Below are 13601 nucleotides of genomic sequence, written 5' to 3'. Positions count from 1 at the left end.
AAAAAAAAAAAAAAAAAAGCTAAGCAACTCTCCTGAGCAAGAATAAACAGCCTGATTGATTGGATGGAGAGAAAGTAGAAAGTATGATGGCATTAAAAAAAAAAAAAGACTTATAAAGTATAGGTTAGGGAGCCATTGTATGTATGACTTTTTTGTCTTGATTATATCAAAATGGAAGTTACAAAACAGAAGCCATAAGCAGACTGTCTATGTTTAAAATACACAGGAAAAAGAAATCTTTGGGGGGGGGGGGAAAGCACCTCCTTTACTCAAGTTATTTATTCTAGGATTGTTATGAATATAAGCTTCCTTTTCCTTTGGTAGGAAAATAGAAAGGTATTACTTAAACACTTTGTCTAAAAATGTTACTAGGTCTCTAGTAACTAGTTGAAGTCTAGTCTAGTTCTGGAGGTGAGAAATGAAGGATCGATCCCTTTGTTTTGTGTAGTGTAAATGATTCTACTGTTTTTGTGGGTTAGCTGGGTGAGATCTGCTTGTATACATGCTGTCATTATTTAAACACTGACACTCTGGCTGTGGTGGTGTTAGGGGGTGTATCTCATGCAGAGCCTGGGAGGCTGTAACAGAGGRAGCCTGGCTTTGAAATGTAACAGCTGGTGTATGGGTGTCTCACCCCCAACTTCAGAGCAGTGCAATTCCACTGACCTCAATAGAGTTGCAGCATTCATGGTTTTCACTAATGTGGGAGCAAAACTGCGCCTATATTCTTCTAACTGGTCTATTTAGCAGCTCTTTTCCACATGCAGTCTCCATGCCAGTGACAGGAGCTTCCTGGAACTGACAGGAAGCACAAAAGACTCTCTTCTCTAAATCACTGGACCTTAAGAATATTGAAAGGATGTTACAACAAGCCTTATAATACACCATTGTCAGACTCTCTCTGAAGATGCCTGCAGTGGTATCATACCTCTAAGCTTTCCAGAGGGGGTGTGATGACCCCACATGGAAGAAAATAGAAGAGTAATGGTTTGGGTGGCTGCGAGGAATTTTATGGTACTACCTTTGGCTGTAACTTGAAACCAGCTGGAGGTATTTACTGCTGACTGAACTCAAAGAAGAAAGGCTAGCAGATCCCATATATATATCATGCAGTTTTTAGACACATAAGCCAGGATCTCTTCCTGTGCATGCTAGTGTGCATCTTTCTGGCTGACAGGGGAATGGTGAAAGCTGGTTTATCTGGTGGTCTTTGTGTCCCTTTCTTCTTACTCATTTTGCTGTTCCCCCTCTGTATAGCAATTCTTCACATTACAGTCGGTGCTTGTGAGTGGAGTGAACACACCTGAACGGAGGAGAGTTTCCAGGGTCTGGAGGCCAAACCTCTGCGCTCTCTGAGGAGGCACAGTCTGCATTCTGCAGTTTCTTTAGCTCTGTTCAGGGATGTGCCTCATAGCACGATGGAACGCTAGTGGCAAGTAACCTATGTGTTACTGGCAAAACAGCCTTGAGGGATTTTACTGCTTTGCCAAAAATTAAGGACAAACTTCTGATCAGTGATTCAGGCATTGAGGAAAAAGAACACCATAAACAGTTATAAAATCACTGGCACAAACAGTTATCCAACCCTTTTCCTAGTTTCAGCTTTCCATATTATCACATCAGCTTACAGAAGCACTGAACAGCAGGGGCTGGTGGGCAACCCGGGAGATACCTGCTCCAAAGACCCTGCACAAAGACTCCTCAGTGTCTTAAAAAATTAATTACTATGTAAATAGCATTACCTGACCCAGTGTGACTGAGGTTATACTTGCTCCACAGGAGTTCCCCTGGCTGGAGGCTGAGGTGGGCTGTGTAACAGTTTCCTGCTGCTTGGTGCCCACCAGCACTTACCAGTTGCCTGCTGCTCCACGCTCCCCCTCCAGCGCGCGGGTCCCCCCAGCGCCTCTCCAGCCCCGGCAGCTGCTCCCCCCCCCCTTTTTTTTTCCTCCTCCCCAAACACCTCCGAAGTGGGTGCTTCTCCCACCAACCACTGCCTCAGCAAAGCCCTGGTGCCTGGTGGTTTCTTTTCCCGCCTTCAGAACTGGCTGGAACCAGACAGAACCGGTCCGGGGCGGTTTGAGCCCCGCCCCAGCCCGGGCGTTGCAGCGCTGCCGTGCCAGAGGGAGACTCTTTCAGAGAGGGTAGCAGCTAAACAGAACCGAGTGGTTTAATAGTCCTCTGAAACGAGCTAGAACATAGCATGAGTTCATGTAAAAATGAAGCAGCAATACTTTAACTAAGATTAGAAGTGTTTGAAGAAAATCCAGGTAAAAGAAAATCTTTAAGCTCTCCRGAGTATTTCCAAGTTACAGGGGTGGACAGAGGTACAGCAAATCCAGGAGTAGTTTGGATTAGTTTGACTCCAAGTGTGAGCTCCGCTCCTGGCCAGATCATTGCGTCTAAACCGCGGGACAGAAAGATGGGAAAAGCCATGGATGGTCAAAGAGGTAAAAATTTTCTTGGTGAAACAGCATCTTGGTTTTCTAGGTAAAAACCAGCGCGGACCTTATTGATACTGGTGCAGATGACTTTAGTAATACACTCAACCCCTTACTATATTAAGAAGAGGAGGGAAATGCTGAGGGTGTTTCATGTCTGTTCRTACCTGTTATCTGTTTGACGATGACTGAATTCGCTATATTGCTGCTTCAGTGCTAGTCCCTCTCTAGCCGCTTTTATTAGGAGCGTTGGGTTTTGAGACAGGCCGCATCAGGAGGTGTGTTTGTCAAACCTTGCTAATTTTTGATCTTTGTCAGATATAGAGATTTTTTTTTCTCCCCCCCCCCCCCAAAGAATCAAATGAAAATATTTTCTTTTAAAACTGTAAGAGATACAAGATAGTGAGGAACAAAACTGAACCTGAAGACAAAGCTTTCCTTGTCTTGAAGATAAACTCTCTGCAATTGAAATACCTCACAAGAAGTTTTTTTTTAAACTCTGTCCAAGCTTGTATTTCACTCACAAGACAGGAAATGCAGCTCTGCTGATTAAATCTCTTTTTGAGATACAAATAACTTACTGTTTTTGAAGGTGGTCTAGCTGAGTGCATCTGAAATGATTTGTGATGGAATAAAAATTAAATGAAGATCTTAGTTTACCTGGGGTGTTAAAATAATTATTTATGGATGTCCATAGTGTTTTTGCAGATGTGAATGGTGCTTTTTTTTGGGGRGGGGGAATGCTGTTAAAAGAGAAGCTCTGGCACCTGTGTTTGGTCTAAATTGTTCTATTTCCTGTTCTTTGTTCTTGTTCCCCCATCCCATGAGCAGTAATGTATATGTTTGCTTTACATTAGCTTGCCCCTCTTTGTTAGCGTTGTAGTAGAGATGAAATAAAATCATAAAACAAAACCAGGATCTGCAAAGGAGGAAGAATAGCAGCAATATGTATTTTTTATTGCATTGATTATAGATAATTATCATTAGTCCGTAAGAGACAGTGGCCAGCATGTAATGTTGCTATGTTGGAAGAAAGCAGTTACCTGGGTTAAGCCATGTGATGAACTCAAATTTGGTTGTCGCAGTGGCAGGAGGTTGTTCTCTGAAGCCCTGATGAATCCTGGCAGTTGCTTATCTTCAGGAAGAGGTGCTGTGTGTAGGAATGCTGAATCTAGCCAAGAAATAAACAGCACTAAAACTGCCCCACTGTTCCAGTTAGTCCAGTATTTTCTGACCAGGCAATAAGAGATTCTTAAAGAGCCACTTTTCTAGATCCACTTCTCACCTCCCTGATTTCCACAGTTCTCGTGCTAGGAATATTAGAAGATGCATAAGTTTAGTCCTTTTGGTGTCCATTTATGGACCTGTTGTCCAGGAGTTTGTTTAATCACCTTTCAGATCTGTGGATATCCTCTGGCTTCACAGCCTCCTGTAGCAGCAGGTTCCAGAAGTTTATAACCTGCTATGTAAACAAGTACTTTCTTTTATCTGTTTCAATGGATCTCCTGCTAGCTTCAGTGAGTGCTCCAAGCTGTAGTATTGTGAGATTTCATGAGTAACAGTTCTGCATGCAGCAGCTTGTGTTTGTGTTTTTGTTTTTTTGGAGTTGATGTTTTTTGTAATACTTGGTCATATCCACCTTCAGCCTTCTCTCCAAACTAAAGAGACCCAACTTTTTTAGTCTCTTCATGTAAATTATATGCTCCATTTCAGCTAAGCTGCCCTTCTCTGTGCCTTTCTCCCTATATCTTTCTTGACAGGTGGAGACCAGACCACAGTACTCGAGTAGTGGGTACATTCAGGCTGGTTATAGTGGCAAAAAGATGCTCCCTCTAGTTCTCGATAGCCTTTCTGATGCTGACCTGCACTGTGTTGTCCTTTTTGGCTGCCACTGCACACTGAGCCCATGACTTTGAGAGTTATCAGTGATAACTCCAGCATGGTAGAAATGGTTAAAGTTATTGCTTGAATGAATTACCTGAAATTTATCAACACTAAAGCCTACCTGACAACTTCTTGCCCACTTCCTTAGCTTTGTGAGCCCCTTCTGGAGTTCCTCTCTATGTTCACAGAACCTGACTATTCCACAAAGCTTAGTGTCATCTGAAGAGCTGGAGATTTTGCCCTTCACTCCCATTTCCAGGTAACTGGTGAAGACACTGGGTAACATCAGTCCCAGCACTGATCCCAGGGCCTGCAGTGCTGACCCTTCTCCATCCTAAAAAGCACCTGTTAAGCTGTATGCTTTGTTTCCTTATTCTTTAAGCCTTATTCTGTCTTGCGCTGGCCAGGGATGGAAGTGAGGCTCTCCAGCCTGTGCTTCCCAGGATCTCCTCCACAGCCCTATCTGCAGTGGGCAGTTGTGTGGGCAGGAGCCTGCCAGCCCCTAGAACAGAGGCTCTCTGTAATGCTGAGTTTAACACCTTGGCTAACAATTCTGCAGTTTCACAATTGAGTTTCTTCAGAACTGGTGTGAATGCTTTCTGTCCTAGCAATTCATTAACATCTAACTTTCTTGTTTGATCTATCATTTCCTTAATTTATTTTAGATTGATCTGACTCCTCTGGCCAATCCACTACAAACTGCAATGGGAATAGAAATCTCCCCAACAATTTGATCATTAACGGCTGATGTAAAGAATATACTGAGCTTCTCTGCTGTATCTTTATCATCTGTCTGCTCCTCTTACACTTCTGTCAGCTGCAGTTCCACTGATTTGCAGGCTGGCTTCTTAGTGTTGATGTATTTAAAGAACTGTGTGCTAACACTGTGAGCATCCTGTGCAGACACTTGTAATTTTTTTTCAGTCCTTTGAATTTTCTGTTTATATTTAGCTTGCATGTTTTATGTTCATCTTAGGCAAGTTATCCATTTTTTTAAAAAGCTAATTTCTGCCGTACAGTACCTTCCTAACTCTCCCTGAGGTTTCCTGCTTTTCATAGAATCATAGAATCAGTAAGGTTGGAAGGGACCTCTGGAGATCACCTAGTCCAACCTCCCTGCTTAGCAGGGTCACCTAGAGCATGGTAGACAGGGTTGCATTCAGGCAGGCCTTGCAGATCTCCAGAGAAGGAGACTCCACAACCYCYCTGGGCAACCTGTKCCAGTGCTCYGTCACTCTCACAGGGAAGAAATTCCCCCTCACGTTCAGGCGGAACTTCCTGTGCTTCAATTTCTGCCCATTGCCTCTTGTCCTGTCASAYGGGACAACTGAAAAGAGTTTGTCCCCGTCCCCCTGACACCCTCCCTTCAGGTACTTGTACACATTGATAAGATCGCCCCTCAGTCTTCTCTTCCCCAGGCTGAAGAGGCCCAGCTCTCGCAGCTGCCCCTCGTAGGGCAGGTGCTCCAGCCCTCTGATCATGTTTGTAGCCCTATGCTGGACTCTCTCCAGCAGCTCCATGTCTCTCTTGTCCTGGGGAGCCCAGAACTGGACGCAGTACTTGAGATGAGGCCTCCCCAGGGCTGAGTAGAGGGGCAGGATCACCTCCCTCGACCTGCAACAGTCTTCCTAACGCACCCCAGGAGACCATTGGCCTTCTTGGCCACAAGGGCACATTGCTGGCTCATGATCAATCTGTCATCCACCAGCACTCCCAGGTCCTTCTCTGCAGAGCTGCTCTCCAGAGGGTCAGCCCCCAGCTTGTACTGCTGCCTAGGGTTATTTTTCCCTAGGTGCAGGACTCTGCACTTGCCCTTGTTGAACCTCATGAGGTTCCTCTCTGCCCAGCTCTCCAGCCTGTCCAGGTCTCTCTGAATGGCAGCACAGCCCTCAGGTGTGTCAGCCACTCCTCCCAGCTTGGTGTCATCAGCAAGCTTGCTGAGGAGGCACTCTGTCCCCTCATCCCGGTTGTTGATGAAGAAGTTGAACAGGATGGGACCCAGTACTGAGCCCTGGGGGAATGCCACTAGCCACAGGCCTCCAGCTGGGCTCCACGCCACTGAGATGACCCTCTGAGCTCTGCCTTTCAGCCAGTTCTCAATCCACCTCACTGTCCGCTCATCTAACCCACACTTCCTGAGCTTCTCTAGGAGGATGTTATGGGAGACAGTGTCAGAAGCCTTGCTGAAGTCAAGGTACACAATGTCCACTGCTCTCCTGTCATCTACCCAGCCAGTCATTCCACCATAGAAGTATATCAAATTGGTTAAGCGAGATTTCCCCTTGGTGAATCCATGCTGGCTACTGCTGATCACCTTCTCCTCCATATGTCTGGAGATGACATCCAGAATGAGCTGTTCCATCACCTTACTAGGGATGGAGGTGAGGCTTGCTCCTTTTTAGGATTTTTTTACTTGCATAGTTCACTTTCTTGAATTTGAATATCTATACACTGGTTTTGTTGAGTAATCCTTAGCACCAGTGCCATTCCTTGTATTATGGTTTCCTTTATAGCTTTCTCTGTTTTAGGCTGTGCTCTATACTTAAAAGTGTTTCTTCCACAGGAGAACTGTATGAATCTAATATAGTCACTGATACTATACTATCCCTTTCTTTTCCAAGTAGGCAAAGCCTGAGGTGGTATTTCTGGGTCTCCTTATGCTTTGTTAAGGTATAGCAGTTACTAATAATTACATGCTGTGTGGAARACATTAATTAAAATTTCAGAGGCACAAGCTCTGTGAAGCTGTTCTGGTGGGTAGTGATGCTACATAATCTCCTTTGTATACAGAATATGCAGTGATGATTAAAACTTAGCACTTACACATGTTCTAACCTAGGATTTCATAAAATTAACCCCGCTTGTGCTTAGAATGTCCAGAAAGAGGATAGCCTTGCTCTTCCAGTTTTGCAGACATGGAAATAGCCTGAAGGAGGATACCTTGAAGTTATATGAAAAGCCTCTGTGGGACATGTTTACAAGAGCTGAAGTGTGTTTATATTCTTTTCTATGCAGTTACTGGAAGATTTTCCTCTGTAAAGCATGTGCCCACATTTGAAGGAGCCATATAGAATGTTTATTCTCTGCAGATTAACTTAAAAGAGCTGTTTTTACAGATTCAGTCCAATGTTGAAAGAAGATACACTAAACAAATTGTAGTTGATTAATATTGCATAGGTAGTTTAAGCTAATGTTAATCAGTAGCACTCAAACAGCTGAGTAACCTAGTACTGTACTCTCTTTGTATTGTATCAGTGAAGTGGTGTATATTATTTTTACTAAGAGCAGGACTGAAAAGGCTTTCTTGGGCCATGTCCAACTCCTGCTATCGCAATCACCTTGCATCTTATAAATCGCCTCACCTAAATCTACAGAGCTAGTTTGTTTGAGCCGTTATTTAACCTGTGAGTGCTGGACCAATATTCCTTCAAATCTAGTTATGTGCCTGCACTTTGTTGAAGGTCTTGGATTCAAGCCTTCAGCTTGTCGGTCTGGATCAGATAGCTGTTAGAAATGTACACACTGTTTCTGTGCAGCCTGGTGCACTGATATGTATAGATGACTTTGCTGATGAGTTACAGGAATCCCCTGCCATACCAGCAGCTAAATAATGAAGTAGAGTTGTATACTTCAAAAGTTACTGCAAAATAATGAAAGTGAAATTGTCCAGAGCAATTTCTTCATCAAAGCTGACTGCAATAACATCTGTGGTGAAAATCTGTATCTCATCATTTCATTATAATGTGTGGAAGGGAAATGATGTCAAGTGAAGCAGTTCTCTGTCATAAAGAGGAACAACACTTTTTTTTTTTCAGTCCTTCTGATTAATTCTTATGAATGATTTTTTTATCAACTAAAATCTCAGTGGCTGTTGGGGTCTTTTGTGATCATTGGCTTCGGTGGAACTACTTGGCTGTGGAATTGTTCTTAGTGCCAGGCTTCAGAAGGATTTTGCTTGTTATCTAGTGTGTGTATTGTGGCTTTGGGTTTGTTTTTTTTTTGTTTGTCTTTACAACCAGACTGGTAGGCTTGTATGGTTAATCTGTGCAAACTTGGCCAAATACTGGTTGTCTGGTATGTAGTTGTTAATTTCAACAGCAAATTTGTTTTTTTTTCTAAATGTTCAATACGTCCCGTGCAAATTGTTAGTAGGATTTCTACTAGAGTTTTTCAAATGCTATGGTCAAACAATTGGTTTCATCACTACATTTCAAATTGTTTTGCAGAGGAGTATCGGAGGTGTAAGGCGCTGGAACAGACTTCGCTAAGGTCTAAGAAAAGGTAAGCAAGGTGAATCTTCCATGTCTGTGACTGAATGCAAAGTTGCCATACTCTAAAATCAGTTTACAAGTTACTGGACAGAGCCTCTGAATGGATACTTATATTATTTATAATCTAGGCTTAGTCTAGGTTACTAGGAGAAAAAAAAACCAAAGAAAAGTCACTTCTGAATGCAGGTGTGCCAACCAGAACATTCCAGTTTTATCAAACCTTTAAAAACTCTTCCCTCGAATGGTACTTCTCTCATTCAAAATTTCTGCGATTCATCAGATATTTAGTTTTGTATTTCAGATGTGAATGGTCAATTTTTGAGTGTAATTCTTTGTGAGTCTCTAATGTGAGACCTTTTCCTGGACTTACATTAACATTAATTCTGTTGGCTTAATTGGATTAATTAGATCAAAAATACGTACTTTGCATGGCAACCTAAAATATGGATTTCTTCCATGACAGGAAACTGAATTAATGTACAGGCCTTTACGGAGGTGAATTTTTGATACCACAGCTATTCCATCCTTTTATGTTTCCTTGAATATTATGTCTGCAGACTAAAAATATTTTAGGTTTTTATAAGCCTGGCCATGAGGCAGCTACTAGCGGTTGTTGAAAGCTCGTACTCTGCACAGAAATCGCCCTTTAAATTTAATATCTGGACCGCATGTCTCTTGTCCCTTTTGGATGACTGAGTTGTTGTTCATCCTCCAAGGAGAGAAGTGGAATATGCTTTCTAGGAAAACTTCTCTGCAAGGTTTCCAGACTTAGAGGAGACAGATTTCTGCAAATGAAAAGTGAGCTTACTAGCAAAATTGAAAAAGTTTTGAACTGTTGGCAAATACTGAATCTTAACTTGGGAAGACAAAACCTGAGTTTAAGTTCAGTGTCAGGACATGATGCAGTTACTTTGAACAGTTCTGATTAGCTTCATTGCAGAACAAAGGCTGACGAATCCCGTTCGTATTATGGAGTTACATAGTACAGCAGTTAACTTTGATTTGTATTATGCCAGCTGCTGTCCATAGACTGAGGAAGATCTTGTCACTGCCCCAAAGGAGTTTTGCATCAGATAATGAACAGCTGCTTAGTTCTAGAGAGGTTATTTTTTTAAATAGAGAGTTATGCTATACTGATAAAATTGTATAGCTGTGATTTGTTTATTTCTTTAATCTAGGGGAATTTGTTATCTCTTCTATTCTTACTCCCTACTTTTCAGAAGCCTGTGTCATTTCATTGCTCTTATAACATGCTCAATAACTTTATTGCTAAAACACATTTTCCAGAAGAGCACCTGTTTTTTGGGGGGACCAAAATCACATGCAAAACTTTTTCTAATTTGTTAACTTTTCTCATGCTTTAAAAGAAAGGCACTCTCAAATTTTCAAATTTAGACTTCTACAGCCTCAATTTCCATCCTCTGGATTTTGGTATGTCTTTGTCTGTGAGGTAACTTTAGTACCTGGTACTACTAGCCTGCCTCTGAAAGCATTTCTGCTTTGTGTGGTAAGAAATCTTAATAACCATCTTAAACTGAACTTTTTACTTGGCCATATATCCATATAGCAATACATCATTTTTTTTTCCCCAGTCCCCAAATCATTATCTTGGCACTTTTCATCCTCTCCACACTGTTTCAGACTCTTTCAGTGCTCTTTTAAGGAATTATATGGATAACTCCACTGTCAAGCCAGAAGTCTTGTGACTTTCACTGGCTCATGTATGAGAAGACTTGGATTTGCTTCACTGAGGTGGTAGATACTTTTCATTGTGTATATAAAATATACTTGAAGGCCTTACTGCACTTCAAAGTCCTCTGAAAAGGTAAACTAAAACCCGAACACTGGAATAAAAATGCTGGTATTAGATGTTTTCTGAAAGGGAAAAAAAGGAAACAAAGTGGAGGAAGAAGAGCTAAAACTAGGCCTTCGGGACTGATCTTGACTGTGCCTTATTACCACAGCCTTGTCCTTTCCAGTTCATAAAGATACTGGCAGTTATTCAACTCTGACCTGGTTAATGCATTGGAGGGGTGCCTATAGATTGTGGTAATGATATTGTTTCCAGCTGGTTCCTGGCAGGCAGATTGGCAGCAAGATGTCATCTGTGTGGTGATAGGGGAGAATAGTATGGATTTTTTTTTCTTTAGTGGCGCTTGTCTCAACAAATAAATACCAGTCTCACTGAAAAACAGTAGCCTTGTGGTAAATAGGATTCTGTAGATTTATTGGCATCTATAGAGTAATGCAGTAGAGGGATATATCTCTTTCACTACCAGAGACTTAAAACCCCTGTAATACTTGCTTATCCTTTAGTCAGCATGGAGCTCTGTCAGTTGAAGATGCCTGTATTCTTTGTGTGTGGAATTTGTGGGATATTTTTGGACATGTTTCTTGTGGTAAATACAGAGTTTCACAGGACTGCAATTGAGACAGTTGAATTGCAACTGTAAGAAATTCTTGAGCCACTACTATTTGGGAGTTGTCTTCCCGTATTTGGTGCTTCAGCCAAGGAGCAATGATCAGTCTCAGAACAGGTGTAAGAGGGTTCATTATAAACTTAGTTATCTAACTAACCTAACTGACTTTTTAAGTGAGATTCATAGGCCATGGTGTTCCACCATCACTAACTAGTTTTAAATTTAATTTAAGTATGTCTAGATAGGCTGTTTTCCTGTGCAAACAATAGTGTGCATACACTTGATGCATTATAAAGAATGAGATGGAAAATTGCCTGATTTTATTCTCCCCTCCCCACTTGTGACTGTATTACTGCTTCACACTAAATCCAGATATGTGCATGTTGCTACCTGTGGATGAGTTTGGGCTCCTGAACTACTACTTTTCTCATCTACTGATCTCTTCAGTCAACAAAATGTCTAATGAGGTGATGCATTGTGCTGGCCTCTGGACCCAGTATGCCCACAGTGGCTAGCACAGGAAGTGTCCTTTGGAAGAGGGATGCTCTAACTCTGAACTGCTATTGCACACATTTTAATATAACCTGGGAACACCACTGTACTGTGAGAATTTTAGCACTAGGAAAATGGGAGATGATAAATGGCTATAGAATGAAAAACCTTGGCAACAGTTTCAAACTTTAGTTTTTGTTGTAAGGAAGCTCTGAGATTGCAGTGGTGCTGAGCCAGGCCATGCTATAAGTCTGATAGAGAGAACTAGCTAGTAATGTTTTCTGAGGTTGAGATTACAGGAAATGTGGTTCTTACTGCAGTATCCCTTCTCCTTCCAAGAGGATGGGCAGCTGACTCTCCTGCTTGAGCCAGCAAAGTTGTCACTCTAAGTGTTTCTCTTAATCATCAAAATAATTTTTCCCTAGCCCATGGAATAGAGGATTTCATTTAGGCACAGGTTTAATGGTTGGGCTAAACTTGATGTGGTATCAGTAGGCAGGGTGCAGAGTGGCAAGGAGGTTTATGGTTTTGGCAATGACCCACATACTTGCCTCACTTAAGTTCCATATGTTCCTCATTCTTTATCTGTTTTGCTGCAGAGTCCTATCTTCATCTATACCTAGGCCAGTAGAAATGCCGTAGGAATGAGAAATGACCAAAGCACAAAGGGAGAAAGCTGACCTCTTCTGCCATGGTTCCAAACCAACTTAATCCCTAATGCCATTCCAGTGTTTTGCACAAATCTGACCCAGTGTTTCCATGCAGTAATTAACGGCAACTTTCTGCATCATCTCAAGGGAAAGGAACACTAGAATCTTTCTTTGAGAAAGCTTTTCGGGGGGAAAAACACTGTTTCAAATTCATTTTACTGTTCTGATCCTCTTCTGAGGACTCTCAACAGCCTGAAAAGCAAAGCAGTAAGCAAAGTCTTCCTCTGGTCTGGATTATAAAGTGGAATGGATCTGGCCTATCTCATCGGCTAGTGTTTTCTGGAGGAGAAGACTGCTATAGGTGTTTGGATCCGGAAAGTGTAACATCTTGGCTTGACCTGTCGAAGTCGAGAAAATCCGAAATAGTGTTTTAAGTTCTGAGCTTAATTCCTAAAGCTGCCCACAGGGAGGTGGAAAAGGGAAGTGTATATTCAGTGGTATGAGGCTAAAGGCAGATTGCCTAGCTCTGCCTTGAGAAGTGTAAGCACAACTTTCAGTAATTTCAGAGGAAGTGCTTGACATAATGAAAGGATAATGTACACAGAAATAACCAGCTCTGGTAGTATCCTTGCAGGGAATGAAACTTAGTTGTTCTGGAGGRCCTGTCCAGCCCTGTTCACAACACCTGTATCATACAGCATCTTACATATTCCTATCTTAAGGCGGAGGTAGGCTTTTTTTTTGTTAGTGGGAGGCTGTTTCTTTGCCATACTTGAAAGCATTCTTTTGATTTCTAATGTGAATTTATTCATTGCTGTTTTGTACCTGTGGTTTGTACATTTGTTGGTTGGTTTTCCCAACCCCAGTGCTAAACCCTAGTGATTCCTGCCTGTGAATTGTGCTGCTCCTGCCTCCATTGAACACCTTGCTTACATCCTGTTGCCCTAGTGGAAATCAGAGAGGTTTTAATGACTTTTTTTTGTGAAGCTCATTTGGATAATTAATCACAGTAGCCTTACTTTTTATATCAGCGCTCCTTGTGGTGTCAGATAGCCATAACATGGCTTAGGGTACCGTGTCATACTTCTTTCTCCTTCCTCAGCCACCCCAGCAGATCAATCAAAGGAAATAAGCTAATAAAATTTTGTTGTACATCTCCCATCCTTCTCTTCAATAAACTCTAATGTAGGCTGGTAAGACACTCCTGCCCCTCCCCCGCACACACACACAAAAAAGTACTAGACACTCTGCTACAAGAGAGAAGCATCTATCTTGTAACCTTCCTTTAAATTGCAGTAATAGGCAGTATTACAAAAACCCAAAGGCTGAGTAATGATGTTTGGCTCATATCCATTTAGGTGGCRGATGAGGATCATAGCGTGTGTTTCATTAACTAGTACAGAGGCTATAGCATTCACTTAAGTAGCAAAAACACTACTGTGATTC

General features: G+C 42.0%; 1 protein-coding gene across 1 annotated transcript in view; it reads left to right on the top strand.

The window, feature by feature from the left end:
* The window catches only part of MYLK (myosin light chain kinase), a 216959-nt gene that overhangs the window by 5980 nt on the left and 197378 nt on the right, over positions 1-13601 (top strand). Inside the window, exon 2 of the mRNA XM_085311026.1 lies at positions 8549-8603. The gene's annotated coding sequence lies outside the window, so the exon portion shown is untranslated. The remainder of the gene's footprint in view (positions 1-8548; positions 8604-13601) is intronic.

Source organism: Rhea americana, unplaced genomic scaffold (genome assembly GCF_003343005.1).
Source record: "Rhea americana isolate MKP2758 unplaced genomic scaffold, rheAme1 scaffold_33, whole genome shotgun sequence".
NCBI lineage: Eukaryota > Metazoa > Chordata > Aves > Rheiformes > Rheidae > Rhea > Rhea americana.
Note: the sequence above shows the minus strand (reverse complement) of the source record. Positions and strands in the feature narration are given on the sequence as shown.